The 14,810-nt window shown below is 39.7% G+C and overlaps 1 long non-coding RNA gene across 1 annotated transcript; it reads left to right on the forward strand.

The window, feature by feature from the left end:
- Window positions 1–1,786: 1,786 nt before the first annotated feature.
- LOC141010650 (uncharacterized) lies at window positions 1,787–8,480 on the forward strand. Its single transcript, XR_012180196.1, has 3 exons — window positions 1,787–1,843; window positions 6,245–6,321; window positions 6,883–8,480. It is a non-coding gene; the product is annotated as an uncharacterized lncRNA (long non-coding RNA).
- Window positions 8,481–14,810: the final 6,330 nt, after the last annotated feature.

A 14,810-nucleotide genomic window follows, 5' to 3' on the forward strand; every position in this document is an offset into this window, starting at 1 on the left:
AAAAGAAAGTCAGTCCTGATCGGAGCTACTGTAAATCGCCTCCTTACTGTATCCTGTGTCTTCAGACAGGCATCCATCACTTTGGAGGCTATGTTTAGTTCCAGTCTAGTGTCCAGCGGTGTTCACTGGAAGCCCACCTTGACTCCCCCCGTCATCTTAAATTGTGGTGCAGGCATTTTCCCGTCAGCTGTTATTATCTGGAACAATAAGCTTAGAAGGTGTTATGTGATAATGGCTGTCTTTTACCATTTACAGTGAATGTGCAGTGCTATTAGAGTTTCTTCGAAAGATTTATTTTTGTCTAATTGTTCAGTGAAGCAACCTAACTTGTGAAATGTTTCAAAGAAGAAAAAACAAAAGCATTTGTATCATCACGGATTAAGTGGTAGAAGTCTGGAGTGTAAGAAAAAAAGTCTTCAAGGATTAATTCGACAGGCTATTACTGTACTTTGATGACAGTGACTTTTGGCCTTATTGTGTGAAGACTCCATCAATCACTGTGTATAAGGAGCTATTTTTCTGACTATCAAAAGATAAAGCCCAAAATCAATTTAATACTCCAGGTTGGTGAGATTGAACCATTCTTCTGTGTAATCATGCTGTTATATTTTCAAAAATACTTTCTATTGCTTTTTATAACGTAATTGCCTGACTGACAACAATTTTCTACTGTATGAAACTCTGTAGAAACTTTTTAATTAGTTTTTTTTTTTAAATGTACTGGTTCCATTCAGCCCCTCTAATTCAAGACAGATCCAAAAGTACATTGTGTTGCCCATCACCCTTATCCAGTGAAATTTGCTTGCCAGCAGTCTTTGAACTGGAGAACAATGTGGGAGTAGACTTGCGCTGTACAGCAAACAGCAGAGGACTATTCCCCTCTCTTCCTCTCTGTCCATCTCTAATCTGTTTGTTGTCGTGTTTCTTTGTCTGTGTGTCTATACCTGTACCCTTTGTAGTCTGCACAGGCAAATATATTGGAGCATGGCTGATATGCCTCCTGCCATCTCCAGCTCACTTAATAGGCTGTTTATACTGCTGTTTCTTTGTGTATGGAAGTCTTTGACGGGGTCAAAGCCTTTGTAGTCAGATAATGTGAGCTCCTCTAATACGTCGGCCTTCCGACACATAAAAGCATTAAGTTGCTCTGTGTGTGAAAGGCTTTCCAATGTTACTCAGTTTGAGAAGGCCTATATTAACAATCACACAGAGATTATACGTTCTCACTTCTGGCAGATGAAAAAAATCCACTTGACAGGGAAAGAGACAAACTGACTTGTTTTCCCCACTGACCCCCTCATATTCTTTTGTGTTTCCATGTCAGCTATTGAAAGGAATGTAAAGGGCCTGGGACCCTGGAAGACGCGTAGCATATTATTAAAGAAAGTGGCAATATCTTTTCCAAATTAAACTGAAGCAATCTGACAAATCTGGGTATGAATTTAAAATGTGTCAAGGACTAAGTGTATCTTAGCTGTTTTGGCTTTAACCAAAGACATACATCGTGCATAATCTCAGACAGGTTGAGATTATGATAAATTATTCCAAATATTCCTGTATCTGTCAGACAATAGATAAGCCCCTGTAACAGTTTGAATGATATCTGTGGTCACTATGATCATCATTGGTGTTGTTACGTGTGCCTCTGTTGTGTGTGTTCTGCTCTCCCTCTCTCTCTCTCCCCGATTTTCATTCCCCCCCCGTGTGGTCAGTGATTGGCTGGAGTGGGGGAGGTGATAAGAGGGCAGAGGGTGCAGGGACAGGTGAGCTTGGAGACACACATGAGCAGCAGCGCACCTGTGAGGAGTTGTTTTGTCCTCTTTCTTCTCCTCTCTTTGAAAAGGTTGGTTTCTCAGCCTCCACGCACGCTTAGGTGCTGGGGCTTCGTTATTTTGGTTTATTGTGCTAGTTTGGGCTGGAGGTTACCGGTAGTCCTGTTATCGGTTTTCTTTGTTTCTGAGTTTGTTCAGAATCAGTGAAGTCAATGTTATCTTCAATTTCAATCTCTTCAAGGGATTTGCCCTGAAGATTTGAAAGGGATCCTTTTTCCATAGCAAGAAGTAGTTTTGATATTTTGGCCAGCTGGGTTGTAGACTCCGGAAGCCTGTAGTATTCTCTGTGGACACGAATATCATGTCCTAAGAAGTCAGTAATTTGGTCCATCCAAAGTTGCTTTGCAAAGTTCACCATAGACTTCTGGTGATGGGATCTTTCCCAGGTTCTCAGATGCTAAACCTGCAGTCTTTTAAAGATGTTTGTGGAGATGTTGCACATCTTCTGTGAATGGCAGGGTAGATGACTTGTTAAAGTGTGCCTCATTCAAGGTGGTCAAAGCTGTGTGAGAGACAAGTTCAGACCATTTGGAGGTATACAGTTTTTGGAATGTCTGGGTTGACTTTTTTTAGCTCACTGTCTCCTGCCATTAGAGCTCTGCAGTGTATGATGTTGCATATCTTTTGCAATGAGTGACCCAACTTCAGTGCTAGGCTTGGAGTTTTGTAGCAGTGCTCTTCTTCGTCAAACCAATGATCCAAGTCAATGTAAATAATGCTTTTCAGCAAACATCGTTAGGCCTGCAACTTGTTCTAATTAATTTTTAATCACAATTCTCATAGCCTGATCCTTGAGACACTGTAGAGTTACTGTTTGTAAATTTGCAGTGCCTCTATTTTCACTTGAGTGCAGTTAACATCACTGCAGGCCAGTGATTCTCTAACTATGGTACGCGTTCCACCAGCGGTTCATGTGCTCCACTAGGTGGTACACAAGAGCCTTGCTGAAACTGAACACCAAACTGGCCCAAAGACCATAAACTGTCATTTAATTTCATTTTAGTACAGACAAAAGTTACATATACACATGTATACACATCACATTAAAAACGAGTTGTTATTTATTTAAATACTTTACAATTCGAAATAAAGTCACCTGTGCTTAGCCACGAAGGGTGAATGTGACTTGACATGACGTGACCTATACATCCATGGTTGTGACATGACTGCCTACATGACCTCGTAAATTAACAAGCGCAGTGAGACTCAAACTCCTCAGTCACTGATTACAAAACAGCATGAGTGGAATATTGATATGGTGATAAAGAAAAAAAAAACGGTCCCAAGGCAAGTGACAACGCTGGCCCTGACAAGCCAGAAAGTATATGTTACCAGGCTGGCTATTTCTATGTGGGATTTACAGTCAAGACTATATGCCAAACCAAACAGGCTCATTGAAATGGTATGTATAGTATGTGTATACATTATGAGTGTATATACTGTATATGTGCATTATTATCATTATTAATTTATTGTTATTAATGTTACATCCTTTCATTGTTTTTGGTATCTGCAGTTGGTGGTATTAAGGAAATTTGGTACATGGTCTGATAAGTTTGTAAAATGCAACCACCTACAGCAGATCTTCCCAAAGTCAGCAAGAGTTTTTCAACAACATTTCTATCTATAGTTTCAAATCCAAAATTTTTGGCCACTTAACTTTAGTCATTATAACAGGGCATGTAATGGGTCAGACTTTTTTCCCATTGTGTCTAGTTGCCCTAATCTGAGTCCAGTATGGTGCCTTCAGGTGGAACAGGAAGCACAGTTTAGCCTAGCTTTAGTTGAGTAAATTTGACTGATGGGTTGTTTGTGGTTAATCGTCACAAACTATGTACCGACTGTACTCACATAAGTGACTTAATGATAGGCTGTTAGTAGTATGACAAAAGCAAGAAAATGAAATATTGCCATACATGCTAAATGCTAACCATGCTAGCCTTAAATGATGACAGCTAAACTTATGCATATTTGTGACAGAGGCTGGCAAAGTTGTCATTAAATATGTATGTATGTCACTGTGGTGACTTTGACTTGACTTTCATCAAGGCTCCATTCATTGCATCATCAAAAAAAATGCATTTCATACATATAAATATGCACTCAGTCCAAACATCAGTCAATAATAGTGATGTATGTGCTGTAATAAGATTGCTGTCACATCCCTGGCTAAGCGTGGTGCTGAATGTATGAATCTATAATGTGATACTAACATGTCAGCTGTCAGTCATCGGCTGCTGTATGTGTAGGTGTATGCGGCCGTGCCTTTGACATGGACGCTTTGACGGAATTGATGAACTGACAAATGAAGAGGTGGGGTGTGTTTGTAATACGAAAACAAATTCCAATGCAGTTTGATTCATTAGTTATTACAGGTAAGAAAGTTACAGAGCAGAGAAACCAGTGTCATAAGAAAGACACCAGATTACCAACAATACATCATCAGCTTTTTTGTACACAGTTTGCATACTGTTTACATGTGTACACATTCCTAACATGGGGAACACACTACAGTTTAATTATTTTTAATCCAACTTAACAGCAGAGTTGCTCATAAACAAAGATGTTGAATAACGTGATAATGTGTAAATAATTACCCAATAAATTAACTTTATATAATGATTTATTATGCTGGCTTTGCTGGTGTATGATGAACAATGGATTCTTTTCAATTATAAGATGGCTTCATATAACGTCATTGTAACACAGCTTTCTTTGTTTCACACAGAATTATTTGACCAGGGGTTACAAATTACTTTGGTTGGAAAGCTCATTCCATGTAGAGTTACCCGCAGTACAAATGAGAAGGGGAACTGGGAAAGAACTCCCTTTCACACTGCGGTGACCCCATTAGCCTCCACTAATCACATGAACCACAGGGATTCATTAAGTTAATATCATTCACTATAATATCAAACAGTAGAAAAGCTTCACATTGGTAATGATATCAGCAATCTTATTTAAGACCAAAGGAGCATGACCAACATGTAATAGGATGATTTAAATATGATATAGAAAACAAAGATCCACATTCCACAAGCTTCCATAAATGTCTTTTCATGTGATTAATGATGGATTATCTTTTCCTGTTGCTGCGTTTTATAACAGTATTTAGCTAATGATAGCTGATATGTATAAAGACATTATCATAACATTTACAGCATTTAAATGATGCTTTTATCCACAGCTACTTACCCCGAGTACAACAGAAGACTAAGCTGTATTTCCACATCATTAACATTGCAAACAAATAAAACAGAGAGTCAGGGTTTTACAGTACTGTGGCATAATGGAATAATTATGTGGGAACAAAGTAGGAAAAGTAAAGTGCTAGGTGGGCAAAGGAAATACACTGACATTATCTTTATATAGTGAGAAATGAATAAGCAGGAGACCAAATAAGGTTCCCAAACCAACCAGTTAGTTTTCACGCCTAAATCTTTCTCTTGTTAAACCAAAAGCTAAAAAGAAGATTTCTATAAACGTATATTAGTATTATAAACATCTGTTTCAACAACAACAAACAGTTGCTTAATAAATGATTTATAAAGCATTGTTTAAAGTGAAATAACTAGCAAGTTAAGTTTAATTATCTATAAATTCACCATCTATTAATAGTTATTATAAAGTCTTACCACTTTTTGTACTAGCTTGCTGGAATTATTCAAATATTGTGGAAGAAAACAGACATTTAGATGTTATCATTTCTACTGATCAGGTTGCTGTTGTTATTCACCCTAAGACAGTGGATACCTTACAGATCTGAGACAGATAGCTGATGCTTACACTAATGAAAACACTATTCAATCCATGAATACGATATATTCCATTAGCTTCCATAGTAATTGTTTCTACAGTCTAAATACACTGATAGTCATCTTGTTAGTGCGTGTTACTTGCACACTAGGAAACTTGATTATTCTTGCTGTCGCTGTCAAGATGTAAATAAAGCATAGATGGTTAATACTGTCTGATAAATGATTGGTGAGTATGAGAGGAAATATTAATATCACTCCAGCTTTGTATCACCTGCAGTTTGGTCTCAAACTACAGGTGATACAGAGGTCTTTATATTTGTTTCTTTCCACCTCAGGTAGACAGTAGCAGACACATAACCCAGAAATCACCAGAGCTATTCTTTCTTGTAATCACATTACTTTGATGCCACTGTGTGTAATCCTTTCCCTTCCATTTCTGGTTAGTGCTCATCTCCTCTACTGGAACATTTTTGCATCACAAATTACTGTTTGTGTGTGTCTGTGTGTGTGTGTGTGTGGCACTCGTCTGTATCTCTGTGTAAATGCCAGCAGCGTCATTCAGGCTGAAGGCCAGACTTTAACACTGACCTTTATACCCTCATCAACCTCTCTGTCTGAGTACACACACAGCCTGTCTGTCTCTCTCACACACAGGTACACACAGCCTGCCTGTGTGACAGCTGGAAAGCGTCTGTTAAACTGAACTGTTTTCACCTCCACTTAACCTGAAGGTAAATATCACACACTCCACTTCCAGCTCTCCCTATCCTTTCTTCCTGTCTCTGTTCATTTTAATTCAGTTTCATTTAATTCTGAACTGACCTAAATGAACCAAAACCAAACCAACCCTCAGACTGCCAGACAGGCCATCTTTAAAACACATGCAGCTGTCTGTTTCAGGTGATCTAGTAGAGGTTTCGTCAATCTTTATCAATACACATGCTAAATGACAATTGAGTTCCATTATGAACATAACTTTACTACTTACTCTCGCAACTTCCATATTCTGTACATCCTGAGCTACTGGTACCCACAAGGCACAAATGTCTATTGCAGGGCACTTGAATTCATCTTGGGCCTCGCTGGTTTGAGGCAATATACATCTGGGGTCTTAGCCTTGTGTTCTAGCCTTATTGTACCACTTGTTTGAGGTACGCTGTGATTTCCGGCTGGTTAGTCACCCAATATACTGTATCTAAATTTGACTGCACAGCTTCTGACAAGTGTCCAAACCCAACAAGAGTCTTGATGTAGTATGTCTGCTGATGACTTTCTTTATATTCTTTGACCAGATGAGGAACATTGTCAACACGCTGAGCCAGACAGCTGACCACCTCCTGTGTGCTTGCAGCCACAAAAAGAAGTTCTTCAAGGAGAACCGGCACTGGGAGAACCCAAAATGGTGTCTGACATACTTTTATCTCACCCTGCTATTCCCTGAGCTCTTTGCGTTGCTTGATCTCCTAATCAGACAACTTTCTTTCAAAAGGTTAAACATTTATGAAGAAGAAGAATTTGACATATATGTTGTGTTGCTTCAAGGAGAATACCAGCTGGCATTGAGCCTAGAAGACGTGAGTTCTCTGGATGAGCTGATAATAGTAATTTGGTCTATTTCATGCGTGAAGAACAAATTCATACCATTCAGCTCTGCTGTTGAGAGACAGGAAGCAGATCAACTGAACTGTAACTTTCTTTCGGATCCAGCTCTACCCAGACATAGAGGAGTTCAGCCTCCTGTAATGTCTTCAATATACAGACCCTGAGCAGAGGATCAGTCCTGAGAAAGCTCTAAAAAACCTGTTTGCCTCAATGGTTGGTTAGATAGACTCATTATCAGAAGAATGGATAGATTTATTTACTGATCAAAGGATTCCTAATTGATTGTCATTTTACTGAGTATGGATGCCTCCTTTGATAAAATGGTAATCTGCCAGAGGAGGAACTACCACCTGGCAACGAGACTAAGGAAGAGCCCAAAGCTTAACGTCCTCCAGTCATCCCATCTTCCTGTGCTGCAGACTCAGCCACTCCTCAGTCCTGTGATGGCATCTCAGACATGTTGTCCTGGATGGAGCAGCAGCTGTTGTTGTTGAAGACTCTTCTGGTTCAGCTGATGAAGAACCAGCTGTCAGCCACCATGTTGCTGGTAGATGCAGCTGAGGAGACATCGTGTCATGGTCCTGTCTTTTTTGTTTCATCATGTGTGTGTTTTATAGGTGTTTTCTGGCCTTGTGTTGTCTTTTGCTATTTCTCCAGTGTTCTGTTTTCCCTCCTTCCAGTGTTTTTCCATTCCTTTCCCTCACCTGTCCTTTCCCTGCAACACTCCACCTGCACCTCATCCCCTTGTTAGTTTTGTTTGTATTTACGCCTGTGTGCTTCATTCTGTCTTTGTCAGATTGTTTGTGTTACCACCCTGTGTTGCTCACCCGTGTGTCTTCCAGTGTTTCTAGTGTCTCTCAGTGGTATATTTTCTGGTTTTTGTTCCTGGCTTTATGTTTCTGCTTAGCTCTCATAATTTCTGTTTTGAACTTTGCTTTTGAGGTGCCTCCCCTAAGAAAGCAAGGTCGCCGACCACATTCTGGCTCCTTGACACCCAGCTCCCTGGTCTGCTGTTCTTCACTGCTGCCCAGCACCCCAGCTCCGGCGTCAGCAGCCCAGCTGAAACCTGCCAGTGATTCCCAGTCGGCGGCTCGGCCGCGGGACTCCCACTCGGCCCTCAGAGGGCCTCTGCCCCTCACCCTGACCTCCTGGTCGCCCCCGGACTGGCCTTTTGTGTTGCTACTTTGTTTTTTGGTGTGTGCTCTTCTTGGTTTTTGTTAGATTCTTGGTTTTCTTGGTTTTTTGTTATTTCAGCTTTAGTTATTAAAGCTTGCCTTTTGTTTCTTTATCCTGCCTTCCTCCCGTATGTCTCTGCATTTGGGTCCTCACCTTTTCACAAAGCGTATCACATCAGCCACCAATGGGTCACCAGATGAAGAAGATTCTTCAGCAAGACAGTAAGGATTATTTTTGGAAAGAAGAGATGAATGTGAATTTTTGATCTGATATCAAAAAACAAATACACTTTAATACTTTCCAGTGTGTGCTTGTTGAAGATTGTGTGATTGTTCAGCAGTGATGATAATAAAATGATCAAACAGCTACTTATCTTGTAAATGCAACAACTGGTGTTGAACTGGTGTTAAATATACACAACAAAACAGAAAGTAGTATTTTAATATCCATATTAAAAACATTATTGTGATCACCAACAACAAATGAGACCCCTGGGTCAGATCTGGTGGGAAATCTGCTGGTCTGCTTGGAGAGCTGCTGTTCTTTGAGCACTAAAAGAGCTAAATATTTCAGAATTGCTGCCAATAGGGGATGATAACAAGAGGAAGGTCAACAGAAAAATGTGTTTGAATTTTTCAGTGAAACCACAGAGAAATAATATTTCCATTGTAGCACTGTGTTTTTAAACAGCATTTTTATTGCAACTAGTACAACTATATCACTAGATTTCCCATTTTTAGCTTGACTAAATTATTTTTTGGTCTATAAAATGTCAAATGAACACACACACACATACACAATTGTATCTGTCATCGTGAAGCTGTTGGGTTGTGAAACTGATTTCAGAGTTTGATGTTATTTCATCTAGATAATAGTATTTTCCTGCAGAAAAGCATTTGCATTTTTACTATTGGCCAAAAATTGATAAGACAAACCATGCCTTGAACTTTTGGGTTTTTTAAAGATCTCTGAATTTAATGCTGCAACAGAATGCATCACACTGCTGCACGTTTTGCATAAAGGTCATTACAGATGTGTGTTCTGCCGTGATGCTTACTGATTAGATTCAAGGCATCTCACAGATGTGGTTGTAAATCACTCACAAGCATATTTACATAGAACATGGATTTGGATACCTCCTCAAGGGGGAGCTCTTTCATTTTGGTCTCATCAGTTCTACACATGCCAACATGCAACACATGGAGGAAAAGAAAGTGACAGCTACAGCAATTTAGACCTGCAAATTTTGAATAATACTTGTTGTTTGTGTGTTTATGCTTGTTGAGGCTTTAAATACCATGCTTGTACAACCTCTTTGTTAAACATACTACAAGAAACTTTTAACTGGTTATGAGCAGTCTCAATTTAATACTGATACCCCTATATGACCTGCATGAGCAAACGAGACCATCAGCAAGATTGGCTGCTCTAGGGACGGCAATGTCAGTCAGATGGAGTTTAATGAAATTTGGTGACACGCGTTCAGTGTTGATCTCCTGAGCTTTCATATAGCGCCAGTATGACTAAATACCTGGAAAACTAATGACATTCCCATCACCCTCGGCTCTACTTTGTGTTTAGCTCTTATTATCAAATGTCAAATGCATTCAAGCATGCTAACCAAACATGGTGAACATGTTACATGTAAAACATAAAACCTGTTTAGCATCAGCATGTAAGCTTGCTATCGTTAGCATTTAGCTCAAAGTATTGTTGTGTCTAAGAACAGCCTCACAGAGCTGCTAGCTAGCAAGTTAATTTTCCACCATAAGCTTTAGACAACACCAACCGGTAAACTGAAAAAACAAAAACATTCACTATCTGTATGGCAAACTGATAGTGACTAACTGGAGGAACTGAAACTCAGAGGTCACACGTGTCCTTAACGACTCTGTAAGGACACTCCCACACAGAGTTTAAAAGCCTGCAACTCCCCTCCAGTTAGTTAGAACTGAAGAAGCTTCTTGGTTGAGAGGTGAAACGTCTTCAAGAAACTGAAACAAGTCCAGTTGCCTACAATACAACACTTAGAATTACCATGACTTGGATGACTGAGAACCTTCATCAACATGAAAATAATCATAATAAGTTTTTTAATTTGCTATCAACTCAAGGCCTATAAACTTTGATTTTTACCAGCATCTGTTCTATTACTGTCTGTCTCTTTTAGTAAGTAGTTTTCACCTCATAAAGCTAATCTAATTGTTATTTTCAGTGAGTGAGACAGATGGAGAGAGAAATAAATGGAAACACTAAAAAATGAACACAAACAGTTTTATGTTTTCATTATTTTTCATATACTTTACAAAGGAAGTTGAGAAAACAAATCATTTACCCTTTACTCATAAAACTGAGAACTATCATTATTAAGTAATTATTGTTTTCTGAAAACAGCCAGATTACTTCACTGTACATTAGCTGTAAGGTAACAAACATTTAGGCGCATCAAAGGTGTGTGTGCCAGTGTGTTTAATGTCAGGTCAACTATCATTGAAATCAGCACTCACCAAAGACTCTCTTCTTCCCCCTCTCCTCTCTGTAATGTCGTTCATAACAGTAAAGTACTGTACTTTTCTCCTCCAGCTCCAGTCGGCAGTCAACATTACAGAACATAACACTCGGCAATGGAGTCCACCTCTGTGGATCACCCCTGCAGTCAGGTTGATAAACAGGAGTGAAGATAAATCCACTTTCTAATCCCAAAAGTTAAAAGTAATGTCTGTTGGTGAACGGCTCCAGATCAGAGCAGAATCTGATGTGACTCCGGGTGTTTATTCCTCCAGTCTGGCACTGCGCCCAACTCTCACCACCAGAGCTAGCGTGCTTTTGAAAGCATATGGCTACTTTTTGGGAGTCAGTGTAGATCCAGTATCAATTGAGCTCGGTGCACATGTACGGTGTAAAGGTAGCAAACGTAAGTAATCAGCTTGTCACCAAGCTCTGCTGAAGCCTGATAATGACCAATTCATTTGAATCAGGTGTGCTGGGGCAGGGAAACTTATAAGACATACAGGGGGCCCAAGAACACTGCTCTAGTGGCACTACATAAGTGTGTGTGTTGTTGTTGGCTAAGGTGTAGATTACACTGTGTAACTATTATATCACGTGTGCCAAAACTGCACTTCAGTGCCTGCCACCCATCTTTCTCCTTGTCTTTCTAGTCTCTGTCTTCTGATGTCAACCATCTGTTAATATATGCCAGCTGGCTGCAGGTTTCATGTGTTGCTTTGTAAGTAGGGCAAAACATATGGTGCAATGTGCCAGGAAATGATTGCACTGAAATAATATTTCCATGTCTCACTTTGGATTAAGCATCAAAGGAGGTACTTAAAGTCTGTACTTTGAACACCATAAAAGCTCTGAATAGAGCCATCTTAAGGAGTGACCTGGACAACAAATAAGCGATGGCTAATTCTTCGCTTGCCAACACAACACTTGACAAGAGGCTAATAGAGGGACATGTAAAGCCTCTAACCTGCTCAGACCAAGGGCAGCAAACATCATGTAGGCTACCAAAAAGGGGCTGGAACTTTTATCAGATGAAGAAAAAAGCTGAATCCAAAAATAGTTCAACTTGATGGTATCTTGAAAAAATGTCCAATAACAGATTATACCTAAACTGCAGCACCCATTCTACCATTACCTTCTCTTGTTTTGTTTGCTGGGGCGGACTGCATCAAATTCCATGAACATCAGTGTTTTTATGGAAGTCCAGAGACACCCAAAGCGTCCTTGATGGGAAATGCAAATAAATTAATAGTTAAGTAATCTGATTGAATTCACCAGAAATTATCCCTCTTGTACAGGCATCAGCATTTTAATCAGCAGTTCTCTCACTGCTTTTGTCTAGAGAGCTTACAAAAAATAAATAATACATCTAATAAAAAAGCTCATGAGGGCAGAAATGGGACAATATTATTAAATGAGGGGTCTAATTTGTGTTGACAGTATTTTTGGCTTGATGACAGGGAAATGTTTGAGAACCTCTGCACAAAGGGACCTAAATTTAATTTGGTCATGTTGTGTAATTTTAATTGTTGAATAACAGTGCTGTCATTTGCCTTTTAAGATTCCCCCCCCAAAAAAACACTTTTTTTCTCTCTCTATTGTCTGCCACTTGTTTCTATTGCTCTCTGCTTCACTTTATCCATGACCTGCTTTATGAAAAAGCTATAAAGAAGCACTTAGTGTACTCTCTCTCCCACACACACAGAAACAAATACTGCCCAAAGCAGCCTTTCTGGCGTTGTTGTACAGTACATCGGAAATCCTTTAAACATTGATTGATGATAGAAGGATATAACAAAAACATGATACACAAACACATGTACACAACCAGACACACACACTTTAGTCAGCCTTAGCCATGAACCAAGTTAGAGTCCACCATTTACAGCTGTCCTCTTCATCTTTCTGCAAAGCTTTATCTTCCCGTTGAATATTTAATGGCTGTCAAGGCCATTGTTTTCTTCCTCTCCATTTTTCCTTCCTTTACTGTTTTACAGTCATTCTTTTCAGCCTTTTATCTGATAAGTTAGGACCCTTGAGAGATTGCTAAATCTTGTCTGTGTGTGGTTTGTGTGACTATGTGCATGTATGCATACAAGAGAGATTTATTTTTGGCATTGTTATTGCTATATCACGGCATTTCCAGAGCAATCTCCATAGTAGATATACACACACACTTTTTCTCTGATCAGTGTTGTGGGATGTGATGCTTGAAATATGGCAGTTATACAAGTTAAGAAGTAGAACAATAAAGCTGCGACATCTAATACAGGAAGTGGGTTAGTTTTTTGTGTAATCGACAGAAGTTGTCTTCAGCACTTGGACTGTTTTTTTTCTTTTCATAAACCAGCACGGGCTTATCTTGCATAGCATAGCTGTTATAAATATAAGTTTACGAGTATCCTAGATGCTTAACAAACATAATTCAATTATTTCCCCTTCAATAAAAAACATTTGCAAAGATTACTTTTTAAAACTTGCACTGTTAATAAGTAGTCTCAATTATTGCTGTGTCTGTGTGTCCTTGTGCAACATGCTGGTAGAGCATGAGTCACGAGCCCCATTCACACTGCCCTTTCAGTGCGGGAATCATGCGCCGATTCTCTGCATCCCCGTCTGTGTGAAAGTTTCAGATGCGGAGAGGATGGACAGTTTCCCTGTGGCTCTCATCCGCCTCCGGAGGTAGTATCAGAGCCACAGCAAAAAATAAATAATACATGTGTGAATGGAAAAGCCGGAGGCATGGATCAGGGGTGTGTCAGTCTGACAGCTAAACAGACCCTTCACTCATCAAATAAAAGAAAATGTCCCACACTTCAGCCCACAAAGCAACATTACAGGACCAAACAACAGTAATATGGTAACTGGTAGTGTCTTTGGCATCTTATATGAGGAAAAAAAATACTGCAGTTATACGTGGAAAAGTGTCTGTCATCCTGTCTGTCCTCCTGTCTGTCCATCTGTCTGTCCTACCAACTCTTTGTCAAATTTCTGCCTGAAAAACAGCGTCTGTCCCCGGCAGCATTTTCCTCCAGAAAATAGCATCCCTCCCTGCGAGTGAGAGAGTCAGACAGGGTCCACTGTTTACTGATGGTGATTATGTAATTATGTAATTTAGAGCAAAACATTTAACTTTGACACTTTCCATGATGCATGGTGGGTCAGGATCTCAATCACAACACATTATAACAGCATCCATATGATTATAAACAGTCAGCGGGTACATGTTTAGATTAACAGGAGGACACCGGGGGAAACACGTTGAAAAAAACACACAGACGTCATCATCATGACGTGTACCGTCACACCTCTTTTGGATCCGCAGCACCGGCTTTCTGTGTGAATTACACACTGATGCGGCTTTACGCCGTAGCTGCTTGGTTCAGTGTGAACAAACAAATGCGGAGAGATGGCGAGCCTTCGCTGCGGCGATAATGCTGAGTCTCTGAGTAAAACGAGCTACTGACAATACAGGTAGCCTATCCACTCAGGATAACACTGCTAATTAGCACCGGTCCAAAACAAGGGGACCTTAACATTAGGAAGTGCATTACAGTGAGAAACAAATGATTTAAAAACACCTGGAACCTTTAGACACTCTTGCGGCTGCGTAAAGCTGTAGGGCTACCCATGCCCAACATTGCATTCAGCTAAATGCCAGCTTTCAAACCATCTTTACCAATTTGGTTTAGCACAATAGCAAGCTTACATTTGGTAATGACAGCCTAACACAATGGACAGCAGAGGCTGATGGGACTGTCAATGTTTTTCAGGTATTTGACATTACTGGGCAATTCAAAATTTCAATCTGACGATTCAGTTTGATATCCACTGAATTTAATGTCAAATTATTATAGACTTCAGATAAACACAGGAAAAAATGGAAGTACAATAAAATTAAAATAATGCCATTTTCAATAATTACAGACATGTT

This window comes from Pagrus major, chromosome 16 (assembly GCF_040436345.1).
Source record: "Pagrus major chromosome 16, Pma_NU_1.0".
Lineage (NCBI taxonomy): Eukaryota > Metazoa > Chordata > Actinopteri > Spariformes > Sparidae > Pagrus > Pagrus major.